Source organism: Monodon monoceros, unplaced genomic scaffold (assembly GCF_005190385.1).
Source record: "Monodon monoceros isolate NGI ecotype Baffin Bay Population unplaced genomic scaffold, NGI_Narwhal_1 Super_Scaffold_18, whole genome shotgun sequence".
NCBI lineage: Eukaryota > Metazoa > Chordata > Mammalia > Artiodactyla > Monodontidae > Monodon > Monodon monoceros.
Window position 1 is genome coordinate 138715732 of NW_021703774.1, and position 14122 is coordinate 138729853.

Below are 14122 nucleotides of genomic sequence, written 5' to 3' on the forward strand. Positions count from 1 at the left end.
CCCTGGATGCGCAGGCCCAGTGGCCATGGCCCAGGGGCCCAGCCGCTCCGCAGCATGTGGGACCCTCCTGGACTGGGGCACGAACCCGTGTCCCCTGCATCGGCAGGCGGACTCCCAACTACTGCGCCACCAGGGAAGCCCTCTTGTCCTTTTGATAACAGCCATTCTGATAGGGGTGAGGTGGTGTCTCACTGTGGTTTTGATTTGCATTTCCTGGATGATTAGTTATGTTTACCACCTTTTCAGGTGCTTGTTGGCCTTCTGTATGTCTCCTTTGAAAAATTCCTATTCAGGTCTTCTGCCCATTTTTTAATCAAACTGTTTGGGCTTTTTTGATATTGAGTTGCATGAGCTCTTTGCATATCAACCCCTTATGGAACATATCTTTTGAAAATATCTTCTCCCATTCATTAGGTTGCCTTTTCACTTTGTTGGTGGTTTCCTTTGATATGCAAAAGCTTTTTAGTTTGATGTAGTCCCACGTGTTTATTTTTGCTTTTGTTTCCCTTGCCTAAGGAGACATATCCAAAAAAAACTTTGCTAAGACTGATGTCAAAGAGTGTACCACCTATATTTTCTTCTAGGACTTTTGTGGTTTCAGGTCTTACATTTAAGTCTTCAATTCATTTGAGTTCATTTTGTATATGGAATCCGCTAATTTTTGAAGCATCCTTAGTGTTTCCTTTAAATCTGTCTTGAAATGACCATAAGATTAGCTTCATGGAAAGGATTAACCAGCTTCTTGGTCTAAGGCTACCAGGATCATTTGTCTAAGGCTAGAAAGGTACCAACATGATGTAAACTGTAAGGAGAGAAGGAGAAGATGCAGGCTTTTCCTGGCAGTGGGTAGCTAAAACTCAAATAATTCTTAGAAAATGACACAATGGCAGCTTTTCTTGTCTTTTTCTTTCCTCGTTGGTGAAGAAAGACATTCCCACTCTTGAAATTTCCTTATAACCCAGACAAGTTCATGGAAACCTTGATCTACGTTCATCCTAATCTTTGCTGACACCCCCACAGTATGTTACCTTAAGTTGTGGGTTAACTGCTATTCTTCCTACATTACCTGTCTATGATGATCCAGGTCTGCTTTATTACCAATTAAAATCATTGGAACTCATCATGATCCTTTACTCTGAGAGTCTGTCTTTGAAACTCACAGATTTCTTCAAAACTGCCTCTATGTATGTCTGAAAAGAGCAATAGGAAACCCTCATCTATAAGTTCTCTTATAGCTCCAAACTTCTTGTCCTATTGTATCCAGAACATCTAACTGGGCTGCTCTGTCATCTATCACTCACACACAAAGCAGATGGTTGGCTCACAGTCTGTTACAAAAGAGGACTGTATGAGTCGGATGGGGAGCGCCAACTTGCCCAAGCCACCCCACCATCCACCACCAACTGGTACTTCTGGCCAGAGCCGTTAGGTCAGTGCGCCACCACCACCAGGATGCTCAGAGTCCAGCCTGGCGACTGAGCTGCCACCTGACCTAGGTCTAGCTCTGGGGACATGTGGGGCCTGCAGGCATCCAGGGCCTGGTGGCTTCGCAGCACTCCTGGGGCTGGCCGGTCAGGCCCAAGGGGTGGAGAAGTGGGGTGACCTCAGGGGCCAGGAGTGTCAGGGGCCAGGGTCTAGCTCCTCTACACCTCTCTGTAGCACCTGCCCACAACTAATTTCAATATATGTGTGATGAACAGATAATAATAGGGTTAACAATAATAACAACAACTGAATTCAGTACTAGATAAAATGTCAGTACAAAGGAAGAAGGAATTGACTGTGCCAGATTCAGTGAGTGGTTATTGAAGTATTCATAAAGGATACAGAGAGTTGTGCCTTTCTTTTTCCCATTGAGATATAATTGACATATTACATTGTGTAATATTAAGGTGTACAACATGTTGACTTGATACACTTCTATATTGCAAAATGATTACCACCATGGCATTAGCTAATACCTCTGTCATCTCACATACTACCATTTCTTTTTTTTAAAATTTGTTTATTTTTGGCTGCATTGGGTCTTCGTTGCTGCACACGGGTTTTCTCTCCTTGCGGGGAGCGGGGACTGCTCTTTGTTGTGGTGCGCGGGCTTCTCATTGCCATGGCTTTTCCTGTTGTGGAGCTTGGGCTCTAGGCGTGCAGGCTTCAGTAGTTGTGGCACTTGGACTTCAGTAGTTGTGGCTCGCAGGCTCTAGAGTGCAGGCTCAGTAGTTGTGGTGCACTGGCTTAGTTGCTCTGCGGCATGTGGGATCTTCCTGGACCAGGGATCAAACCCGTGTCCCCTGCATTGGCAGGCGGATTCTTAACCACTGCGCCACCAGGGGAGTCCCTACCATTTCTTTTTTATGGTGAGAATGTTGACAATCTCTCTTAGCAACTTTCAAGTATGTAATACAAATTATTAACTATAATCACCATGCTGTACATTAGATCCCCCAAACTTATTCTTCTTTTAACTGGAAGTTTTTACCCTCTGACCACAGAGAGCTATCTTTTTTTTTTTTTTTTTTTTGCGGTACGCGGGCCTCTCACTGTTGTGGCCTCTCCCGTTGCGGAGCACAGGCTCCGGATGCGCAGGTTCAGCGGCCATGGCTCACGGGCCTAGCCGCTCCGCGGCATGTGGGATCTTCCCGCACCGGGGCACGAACCCGTGTCCCCTGCATCAGCAGGCGGACTCTCAACCACTGCGCCACCAGAGAAGCCCAAGAGCTATCTTTTAAAGGCTAAAGGAGTGGGGAGTAAAATAAGCATAGGTGCATGAAACAGCCTGATGAATTCCAGGACTGCTTAGCATGACAGGAACCTAGAGTTTAAGAATGGGATTAGTGTCAGGTGGAAGCAATTGAGGGGTTTTAAGTGAGGAGAGATAATGTTATATTTGCATTTATGAAATATCACTCTGGCTTTATAAGGAAGAAGATAGATTTGAGGAATGCAAAGCCAGAGTTAGGAGGGACTTAACACTTTCAGCCATGAGGTAGTAACAGGGACTAGATTTACCTTTCCACTTAACTAGAAAACCAGACAAAATATGTGAAACAATGTTTCAGACATTGGGCAACAGGCCTTGCAAGACTGTGAACCCTGAGAAATGGGAAATTAATGAAGCAAACCCCTTGATTTCCTCAACTTATTCCCTGGAGGAAGTTTCTACACTGTAGTGGAGGCAAGGGAAATTCAGAGTCTGGTGGTCTTGCTGGGTTGAGGAGATAGATACTGGAGTTTTTGGAGGGGAAGGCAGCTATTACTAGCCAAGCAGAGTGCCAGAGAGGAGGGAACTGCACAAAGAAAGGGCTTTGGAGATCTGCAGAGCGTTCCCCCTGAGCCCTTTGATGAGCATTAATTTGTGAACGCAAATGAGGACACTATTTGATGCTGGGGAAAGTCTGTTAGAAAGCAGTAGGCCAAACAATTCCCACATTCACCTAGGGCTGGGAATATTTTGTGTGCAAAGCTGGAGTGGGGGGGCATCATAAAACACAAGGCATTAGATAGAGTTCTCAGAAGAGGAATGTCTTAGTTGTGGAGCTTTATTAGGACTAGAGTAAAGGCTCATCTGGATGCAACCTAACAAATCTTTTTTTTTTTTTTTGAGAAAATATCAATATTTGTTTACTCTGGGAATTCACATATGACTTTTTATTATAATTTTATGGTACTTTTCTGTATTTTAAAACACAAAAACAAGCAAACCAGATGAGATTGTTTTTCCCAAAGAGCACAAGTTTGTTATCTTTTTTATTTTTTTAAATCTATAGGTTGCTGACGAAGATATTATCATGATATTCAATGAGCATCTAACAGTTTCTTGAAGCCATAGAATTTAATGGAACAGCTTTGGGAGATGTTTTGTTTTGTTTCCAGCTTTATTGAATTTAATATATTATATAATATATATATATCATATACATGTAATATATATTATATATCATATTCAAATATAATATATTATAATTTAATAATTATTGAATATAATTATTGAAAACAATTTTAATATAATAAAATTGCATGTATTTAACAAACAGCTTATGGAGCTCAATATCAAAAAAACGAGCACTCCCAACTAAAAAATGGGCGGAAGACCTAAATAGACATTTCACCAAAGAAGACATACAGATGGCCAACAAACACATGAAAAGATGCTCAACATCACCAATTATTAGAGAAATGAAAATCAAAACTACAATGAGGTATCACCTAACACCGGTCAGAATGGCCATTATCAAAAAATCTAGAAACAATAAATGCTGGAAAGGGTGTGGTGAAAAGGGAACCCTCCTGCACTGTTGGTGGGAATGTAAATTGATACAACCACTATGGAGAACAGTATGGAGGTTCCTTAAAAATTTTTAAATAGAACTACCATATGAACCAGCAATCCCACTACTGGGCATATACCCTGAGAAAACCATAATTCTAAAAGAGAAACATGTACCACAATGTTCATTGCAGCACTATTACAATAGCCAGGACATGGAAGCAACCTAAATGTCCATCGACAGATGAATGGATAAAGTAGATGTGGCACATATATACAATGGAATATTACTCAGCCATAAAAAGAAACGAAACTGAGTTATTTGCAGGGAGATGGATGGACCTAGAGTCTGTCATACAGAGTGAAGTAAGTCAGAAAGAGAAAAACAAATACCATATGCTAACACATGTATATGGTATCTAAAAAAAAAATGGTACTGATGAACCTAGTGGCAGGGCAGGAATAAAGACGTAGACATATAGAATGGACTTGAGGACACAGGGTGGGGAGGGGGAAGCTGGGGTGAAGTGAGAGTAGCATCGACATATATACACTACCAATTGTAAAATAGCTAGTGGCAGCTAGCTAAGCAGCAGCATAGCACAAGGAGATCAGCTTGGTGCTTTGTGACTGCCTAGAGGGGTGGGATAGGGAGGGAGAGAGGGAGGCTCAAGAGGGAGGGGATATGGGGATATATGTATGCATATGGTTGATTCACTTCGTTGTGGAAACTAACACAGTATTGTGAAGCAATTATACTCCAATAAAGATCTATTGAAAACTGTATATATTTAAAGTGTATATGGTAGATTTGACATATAAATATTGATACATTGTGAAATATTTACCACAATTAATTTAATCAACATGTCCATCACCTTAATATTTACCTTTTTTTGAGTATGTATGGTGAGAAAGCTTAAGATCTTCTCTCTTAGCAAATTTCAAGTATACAATGCAGTATTATTAACTACAGTCACCATGCTGTACATTAGATTTTTAGAGCTTATTCACCTTATAACTGAAAGTTTGTACCTTTTGACCAACATCTCACCATTTCCCCAATCCTTGGCAACTGCCATTCTACTCTCTCTTTCTATAAATGTGACTTTTTTTCTTTAGAGTCCAAGTATAAGTGAATTGGATTTCTCTACCTGGCCTATTTCACTTAGCATAATGGCCTCCAGGTTCATCCATGTTGTGGCAAATGGCAAGATTTTATTATTTTTTGTAACTGAATAATATTCCATTATCGTGTGTGTGTGTATATATATATATATATATATATATATATATATATATATATATGTATATATACACCATATTTTCTTTGTCCATTCATTCATTAATGAGTACTTAGGTTGTTTCCATATCTTGGCTATTGTAAATAATGCTGCAATGAACATGGAGGCACAGATAGCTCTTCAAGACATTTATTTTTGGATATATATCCAGAATTGGGATTGTTGGATCATGTGGTAGTTCTACTTTTAATTTTTTGAGGAAACTACATGCTGTTTTCCATAATGGCTGTAATAATTTACATTATTATTACTCCACCAATAGCACATGAGTTCTCTATTCCCCATATCTTCACCAACATTTGTTTTGTGTTGTTTTTTTGATAATAGCCCTTCTAATAGGAGTGAGGTGATATCTCACTGTGGTTTTGACTTGCATTTTCCTGATGATTAGTGATGCTGAGCATCTTTTCATGTACCATTGGCCATTTGTGTGTCTTCTTTGGAAAAATGCCTATTCAGGTCCTTTGTTAATTTTAAAATTCTGATTATTTGTTTTTTGCTATTGAGTTATATTAGTTCCTTATATATATTTAGATATTTATCTCTTATTAGATATATGGTTTGCAAATATTTTCTCCCATTCCACAGGTTGCCTTTTCATTTTGTTATTGGTTTCTTTTGCTGTACAAAATCCTTTTCATTTGATGTAGCGTCACTTGTTTGCTTTTGCTTTTGTTGCCTGTGCTTTTGGTGTCAAATACAAAATACCATTGCCAAGATCAATATCAAAGAATTTTTTCCCTGTGTTTTCTTCTAGGAGTTTTGACAGTTTCCAGTCTTACATTAAGTCTTTAATCTGTGTGAGTGGTGTAAGATAGAGGTCTCGTTTCATTCTTTAGCATGTGAATATCCAGTTTTCCCAACAGTATTCATTAAAGAGACTATCCTTTCCCCATTTTATGTTCTTTGTGCCTTTGTCAATGATTAGTTGGTGGGCTCATTTGTGGCTTCTCTATTTCATTCCATTGTTCTAAGTGTCTGTTTTTATGCCAGTACCATAGTGTCTTGATTACTATAGCTTTGTAATATAATTTGACATCAGGAAGTGTGATACCTCCACCTTTGTTTTTCTTTCTTAAGATTGCTTTGGCTATTTAGAGTCTTTTGTGGTTCCATATAAATTTTAGGGGTTTTTTTCTGTGTCTGTGAAAAATGCCATTGGAATTTTAATAAAGATTACATTGAATCTGTAGATCACTTTGGGGAGCATGGGTGTTTTATTGATATTAATTCTTCCAATCCATTTGTGTCTTGTTCAGTTTTTTTCATCAGCGTCTTACAGTTTTCAGTGTACAAGTCTTTCACCTCCTTGGTCACGTTTATTCTTAAGTATTTTATTGTCTTTAATGTGACTGTAAATGGAACTGCTTTCTTAATGTCTCTTTCAGATAGTTTATCGTTAGCATATCAAAATGCAAGTGATTTTTGTATGTTGATTTTATATCCTGCAACTTTACTGAGTCTTTTTTTAGTTCTAACAGTTTTTTTGGTAGTCTTTAGGGTTTTCTATATATAATATCATGTCATCTACAGATAGAGACAATTTCATTCTTCCTTTCCCATTTGGATAACTTTATTTCTTTTTCTTGCCTCATTTCTCTGGCCAGGACTTCTAGACCTATGCTGAATAAAAGTGGTGAGAGTGGGCATCATTGTGTTATTCCTGATCTTACAGTAAAAGCTTTCAGCTTTTCACCATTGAGTATGATGTTAGCTGTGAGCTTGTAGTGTATGGTCTTTATTATGTTGAGGTACATTCCCTCAATACTCACTTTGGTGACAGTTTTTATCATGAATGGATGTTGAATTTTATCAGATGCTTCTTCTGCATCGATTGAGATGATCATATGATTTTTATCTTTAATTTTGTTAATGTGATGTATCACGTTTACTGATTTGTGGATATTGAATCATCTTTGCATCCCCAGAATAAATTCCACTTGATTATGGTTTATGATTATTTTAATGTATTGTTGAATTTGGTTGGCTAATATTTTGCTGAGGATTTTTGCATCTATGTGCATCAGGGATGTTGGTCTGTAATTTTCTTTTCTTGCAATATCCTTGTCTGGCTTTGTTAACCGGGTGATGCTGGCCTTGCAAGTTGAGTATGGAAGTGTTCCATCTACTTTAAATTTTTTGGAAGAGTTTGAGAAGGATTGGCATTAATTTCTCCGTAAATGTTTGGTACAATTTACCAGGTATACCAACTTGTCCTGGACTTTTCCTTTTTTGGGAGATTTTTGATTACTAATTTAATCTTCTTACTAGTTATAGGTCTATTCATACTTTCTAGTTCTTCATGATTCAGTCTTTTCAAAAATTAAATAAAATTTTATTTTATTTAAAAATTTTATTGAGGTATAGTTGATTTATAATATTATTATATTAGTTTCAGGTGTACAACATAGTGATTCAAAATTTTTATCTATTTGATATTGGCAGATTATATTTCTAGGAATTTATCTGTTTCTGTTAGGTTGTCCAATTTGTTGTCATATAATTGTTCATAATGGTCTTTTATGCTCCTTTGTGTTTCTGCAGTATCAGTCGTAATGTCTTCTCTTTCATTTTTGATTTTATTGATTTGAATCTTCTCTTTTTTCTTAGTCAAGATGAAAATTTGTCAGTGTTGTTTGTTTTTCTTTAAAACAGCTCGGTTTCATTGATTTTTTTTCCTACTATTTTTCTGGTCCATATATTGATACTTTTTCTGCTCTGATCTTTGTTATTTTCTTTCTTCTGCTATCTTTGGCCTTAGTTAGTTCTTTTTCTAGTTCCTTGAGGTGTAAAATTAGCTAAATAAACTAAAATATGTATTCCTCTGATGATGGATGGATAATTTCAAATGACGTCTTTGAATTCACAGATTTTTTTTTCAGCTTGATTAAGTCTATTGTTGATGCTCTCTATCACATTTTTTATTTTATTCATTCTATTCTTCAGCTGCAGAATTTAAAAGATAATTTCTTTTTCTTTGCTAAACCTCTTATTTTGTTCACATACTGTTTTCCTGATTTCATTGAGTTGTGTGATCTCTTGTAGCTGAGTTTCCTTAAAACAAGTATTTTGAGGAACTTCCCTGGAGGTCCAGTGGTTAAGACTCCATTCTTCCACTTCAGGGGGCACAGGTTTGATCCTTGGTCAGGGAATTAAGATTCTACATGCCATGCAGCTTGGCCAAAAAACAAAAATAAACAAATTATTTTGAATTCTTTGCCAGGCAAGTTGTTGATCTCCATTTCTTTGGGGCTGGTTACTAGAAAATTATTGTGTTCCTTTGGTGGTATACTATTTCTTTGATTTTTTCATATTTCTTGAAGTCTTGCATTGTTTTCATCACATTTGAAGAAGTCAACTCCTCCAATATTTACTGACTGGCTTCAGGAGAGAGATACCTTCATTTGTTAGTCCAGCAAAGAATTCTGAGGCTTTTACAGATCTTTTCTATGCATGTGTCCAGTCTACACTTCTTGCTCTCTCTTAGGGGAGAATTCTTAAGATTGCATGCCTTTTCTCAATCCTGCGAAGATAGGCTGGGTGCTGAGGGCCTCCTCTTTTCCCCCCTTGGGCAGTACCCTGAAATACTCAAGTTTATGAGCACTCTCCCAGTCCCACAGAGTTGGGATCACTTTCTGTGCTTGTTTGCTAGACATCTGCAAGGGCTAGCTCTCACTGTCCATAGGAGCTCATGCTGGGAACCAGCCATGGGGAGGTTGTGAATATAGGGGAGATGCACAGAGAGTTGAGGGTTCTCATGAGCCAGTTAAGATAAGGCATTCCCAGTGTCTCATGGTTGGCCTTTTAGATAGAATCCACAGATCAGTTGGTAGGAAGAAGCGTGAAGCTGTTAGTTGTGTCCCTTTGATATATTCCAAGTACATCAAAGGGACACAACTGTGTCTCTGTGCTCCCCACCTCTCCCAATTGCACAGCCTCGCAGATCACCTCAGTAACCTGAGTTAGGCAAGAAGGAAGTGGACCTCTTGGGCAGCATCCAGCACAGCTGGGAGAGGCAGGCACTCACTCACATGCTCTCCCTTTCTCCTGTGGGAAAAATTACAGGCTGTGGGGGTCTTCCTGGCACCAAGTCCTGCCACCTTGAGGTAGAGGTGACATGGGCAAAGTGAAACTCTTTCTCTAACCCTCTTCAATATATTTATTTTCAGATTTTTTTTTTCTTCTATGGTGTTTTGGAACTTCTCCACTGGATTAATGGACTCCCACAAAGTACCTTCATCTGTGGGTGATTGCTTAAATTGATGTGGAGCCCCAAATCTGCATATAAATGCCCCTGCAATCCAGGGCACAATATTTTTTAAAATTTATTTTTATTTATTTAAAATTTTTTCCAGTTTTATTGAGATGTAATTGACATATTAGTTTAAGGTGTACAGCATAATGATTTCATACATGTATGTATTGCAAGACGGTTGTCACAATAAGTAACATCCATCAGCACACAGTTTTGCAGTTTTTTTTTTCTTGTGATAGGAACTTTTAAGGTCTACTCTCTTAGCAACATTCAAATATATAATACAGTGTTGTTAACTAAAGTCACCATGTTGTACACCATATCCCAGAAATTATCTCATAGGTGGAAGTTTGTACATTTTGACCAACTTCACCCATTTTCTCCACCCCTCATCCCTAGCCTCTGGCAACCACTAATCTTCTATGAGTTTTGCTTTTTGAAATTCCACATATAAGTGAGATCATACAGTATTTGCCTTTCTCTGACTTATTTCTCTTAGCGTGATGCTCTTGTGGTCCATCTATGTTGTCACAAATGGCAAGATGTCCACTATATAGTCCTATACACTATTCCACTGTGTATATATACCAAATTTTCCTTTTCCATTCATGTGTTGATGGACACTTGTTTCAATGTCTTAGCTATTGTAAATAATGCTACAATGAATATAAGGATGCAAATGCCTCTTTGAGATAGTGTTTTCATTTCCTTTGGATATGTACCCAGAAGAATTGCTGGACCACATGGTAGTTCTACTTTTAATTTTTTGAGGAACCTCCATACTGTTTTCCATAATGGCTGCACCTATTTACATTCCCTCCAACAGTGCACAAGTGTTCCATTTTCTCCACATCCTTGCTAACACCTGTTATCTCTTGTTTTTTTGATGACAACCATTCTAAAAGGTGTGAGGTAACATCTCATTGTGGTTTTGATTTCAGTTTCTCTGATGATCAGTTATACTGAGGAACTATCCATGTGTCTGTTGGCCATTTGTATGTCTTCTTTGGGAAAATATTTGTTCTGGTCCTCTGCCACGGCTCACTCTTGAACTGTTACATAGGTGAAAATCCAAGTTATCCAGGGGCAAAACAAGAGCTGAAAGAGCCAGACACTTCAGCTGTTGTCTACCACACTGGAGACAGATTTAACCTATAAAGACTAACTTGATCTGAATAAGAGGAAAAGCTCTAGCTCAATAAATAGGTCTAATTTGAATCACTACAATATAATTGAGTGGTGGCTCCTCAACCACATCCCAGATTTAAGCTTGTTCTCAGACCCAGAGCCCTTTGGATAAAAGATGGCCTTTGATGAAGGACCCTGCTGCTCTCCTAAAAATTGACACTGTAAATCTTCCTCCTAGGCTTCCCCCCCAGATATTTGCAACCATTTGCCAGTGTGATGGTGCATTAGGCTAAGGGAAATAACCAGATTTTCAAAAAGGATTACTAGATAATTTTTGTGAACTGAAACTAATTACTGGAGTTCTAAAATGTCACGGTAGTCCACTAGTCAAATAGGGGTTTATGGAGCTCAAGTCACTAATGTAGTGGTGGTTTGGGTCCATCTCAATGGCTCCAGTAAATTCCAAACCAAATCCATGGTTCTCTCTCCAGTTCCAGAAAGCATAATTGGAATAGACATACTTAACAAAATCTCCATATAGGTTCTCTAACCCATGGAATGAGAGCTATTATGGTAGCAAAAGCCAAGTGGAAGGCACTAGAAGTGCTTCGCCATACCAAAATAATAAACCAAAAGCAATAGCACATAGAGACATTGGAGAGATTAATGTTGCTTGAAGGATGCAGGGATGGTGATTCTTGCCACATCTTCTTTCAGCTTGCCTATTTGGCCTGTGCAGAAGACAGATAGATCCTAGAAAATGAAAGTGGATTGTTCCAAATGACTTATTCATGTAGTCCCTCTAATTACAGGTACTGTTTGGGTGTTGTTTCATTGCTGCAAAAAATCAACACTTTGCCCACAACATGCAGTTGACCACACGATGCAGTTTTGTTTCATCTGGAAGGATTGGCACTACACCTTCACTGTTCCACCCCAGGGTTATATTATTTTTCTAACCCCCTGTCATAATCTAGTCCAAATGGGTCTTGATCTTCTTCATTACACAAGAATGGACACCACAGGATATTTGTGGTACCATGCTGACTTGACATAGTGAGTGAGAATTAGTAACTATCCTAGATAGTTTGATAAGATATATGCATGTCAGAGGGTGGAAATAAGTTCCACAAAATTCAAGGGCCTGTTGCCTCAGTAAATTCTAGGCATCCAGTGGTCTGGAGCATGTCCAGATGCTCCAAGATGAAAAACTAGTTGCTGCATCTGACTCCTCCAACCACTAAGAAAGAGGCACAATGGATATTGGAGGCAACATAAACCTCATTTGGGGGTGCTACTTTGACTCACTGAATAACTTGGAAGAGTTCCAATTCTGAGTATTGCCCAGAAGAATAGAAGGCTCTGCAGCAGGTACAGGTTACCAAGTTAGTTTTTCTGTCCCTTGGGCCATATGGTCCAGCAGATCCATATTATTTGAAGTTTCTGGCAGATAGGGATACTGTATGAAGACTTTAGCAGGCAAATATAGGTTGATCAGAGTTTATAGGATTCCAAACAAAGTTATGTTATCACCTGCCAATAATTATCCTCCTTTTGGAAACACCACCTAGCTTGCCATTAGACTAGTAGAGACTTACCATGTGACCATGGCCACCAAGTTACCTTTGAGTTGAGCTGCTCACCATGAACTGGATGTTCTCTGATTCACTAATACGTAAAGTTAGGTATACAGATCTACACTAGATCAAAAATGGCATTAAAACATATAAAATTGAATTTGAGTGGATTCTGAAGGCACAAAGGAATTGTATGAGGAAATGGTTAATATACTTGTGGCTCTTACTGCTGCTGCATGGTCTTCTCTCTTTCAACATATATCTATGACTTGTCACCAATTGACTGAGGAAGAAAATCCTTGACCCTGGTTCACAGATAGTTCTGCATGGTATGCCAGCATCAGCTAAAAATTCACAGCTGGAGTACCATAGCCCTGCTCATGTATGGCTCTGATGGGCAGTAGTGAAAGATAGTCTCAGTAGGCATAACTCTGAGCAGTGACCTATCTGTATAGCCTGGAAGAACAAATGTTCAGACTGTATAGATTTTCACTGATTCATTGGCAGTGGCTAAGGATTTGGCTGGATGGCTGCAGACTTGTAAGGAGTACAAGGAGTCTAAGGAAGATATATGTAGGTAAATTACTCTGAATGGGCACAGAATGTGAAGATAAATTTGAGTCCCTTGTAAATGCTCCCCAAAGGGCAATATCAGAAAAAGACGTTAATAATCAAGTGGACAAGATGATCTGTTCCATGGATGTTAGTCAGCCTCTTCCAACAGCTACCCTTGTCCTTGCCCAATGGACTCATGAACAAACTTGCCATGTTGGAAGGGATGAAAGTTACTCATGGGCTTAGGAACATGGACTTCCACTCACTAAGGCTGCCATGACCATAGCCACTTCTGAGAGCCCCATCTGCCAACAGCAGAGACCAACACTGATTTCCCATTCCCTGGGGGGAGTATGAGTCAGCCACTTGGTAACAGGTGGATTACATCAGACCACTTCTACCAAGAGAAAGACATCACCTGTGTTCTCTCTGGAATATACACTCACTTTGGATATGGATTTGCCTTTCTAGACACTGTGCTTCTCCCTTTACCACCATCCCTGGATTTCAGGGTACCACATTCACCATCATGGTATCTGAAAAGACTGTTTCTGACCAGAAAATAATTTTACTTAACATGAAATGAGGTATGTCAGTAGGGTCATGCTCATGGAATTAACTCTTCTTACCATTTTCCCCATTACCCAAAGCAAGAACCGATAGAATGGTGTGGAGGTTGGTGGGGGGCACTTTTTGAAGACCCAGTTTTAGTGGCAATAATTTTCATGGCCCAGACAGATAATATCCTCCAGGATGTGGTATATATATGTTCAGGTACTAAGATATGGTGCTGTTTGTCTCTTGGCTAGGATTCTCAGGTCCAAGAGAGAAAGGGTGAAAATGAGAGTGACTCTTCTATTACTCCTGGTAATCCAGTGGTGAATGCTTTACTTTCTGTCTCAGCTGTGACCATGTGACAAGTTACAAAAATGATGGTAGTAGTTACAGGCATTTCACTTCCTACTTTGAAATGAATATATACCAGTTCTTTTTCTTTTCTTCCCCTATCTCATTCCCCTACTAGCACATGTGAATAGTG

General features: G+C 38.9%; 1 pseudogene; it reads right to left on the minus strand.

The window, feature by feature from the left end:
• Positions 1-868: 868 nt before the first annotated feature.
• Positions 869-1427, minus strand: LOC114897980 (annotated as a pseudogene).
• Between the last annotated feature and the right edge of the window lie 12695 nt (positions 1428-14122).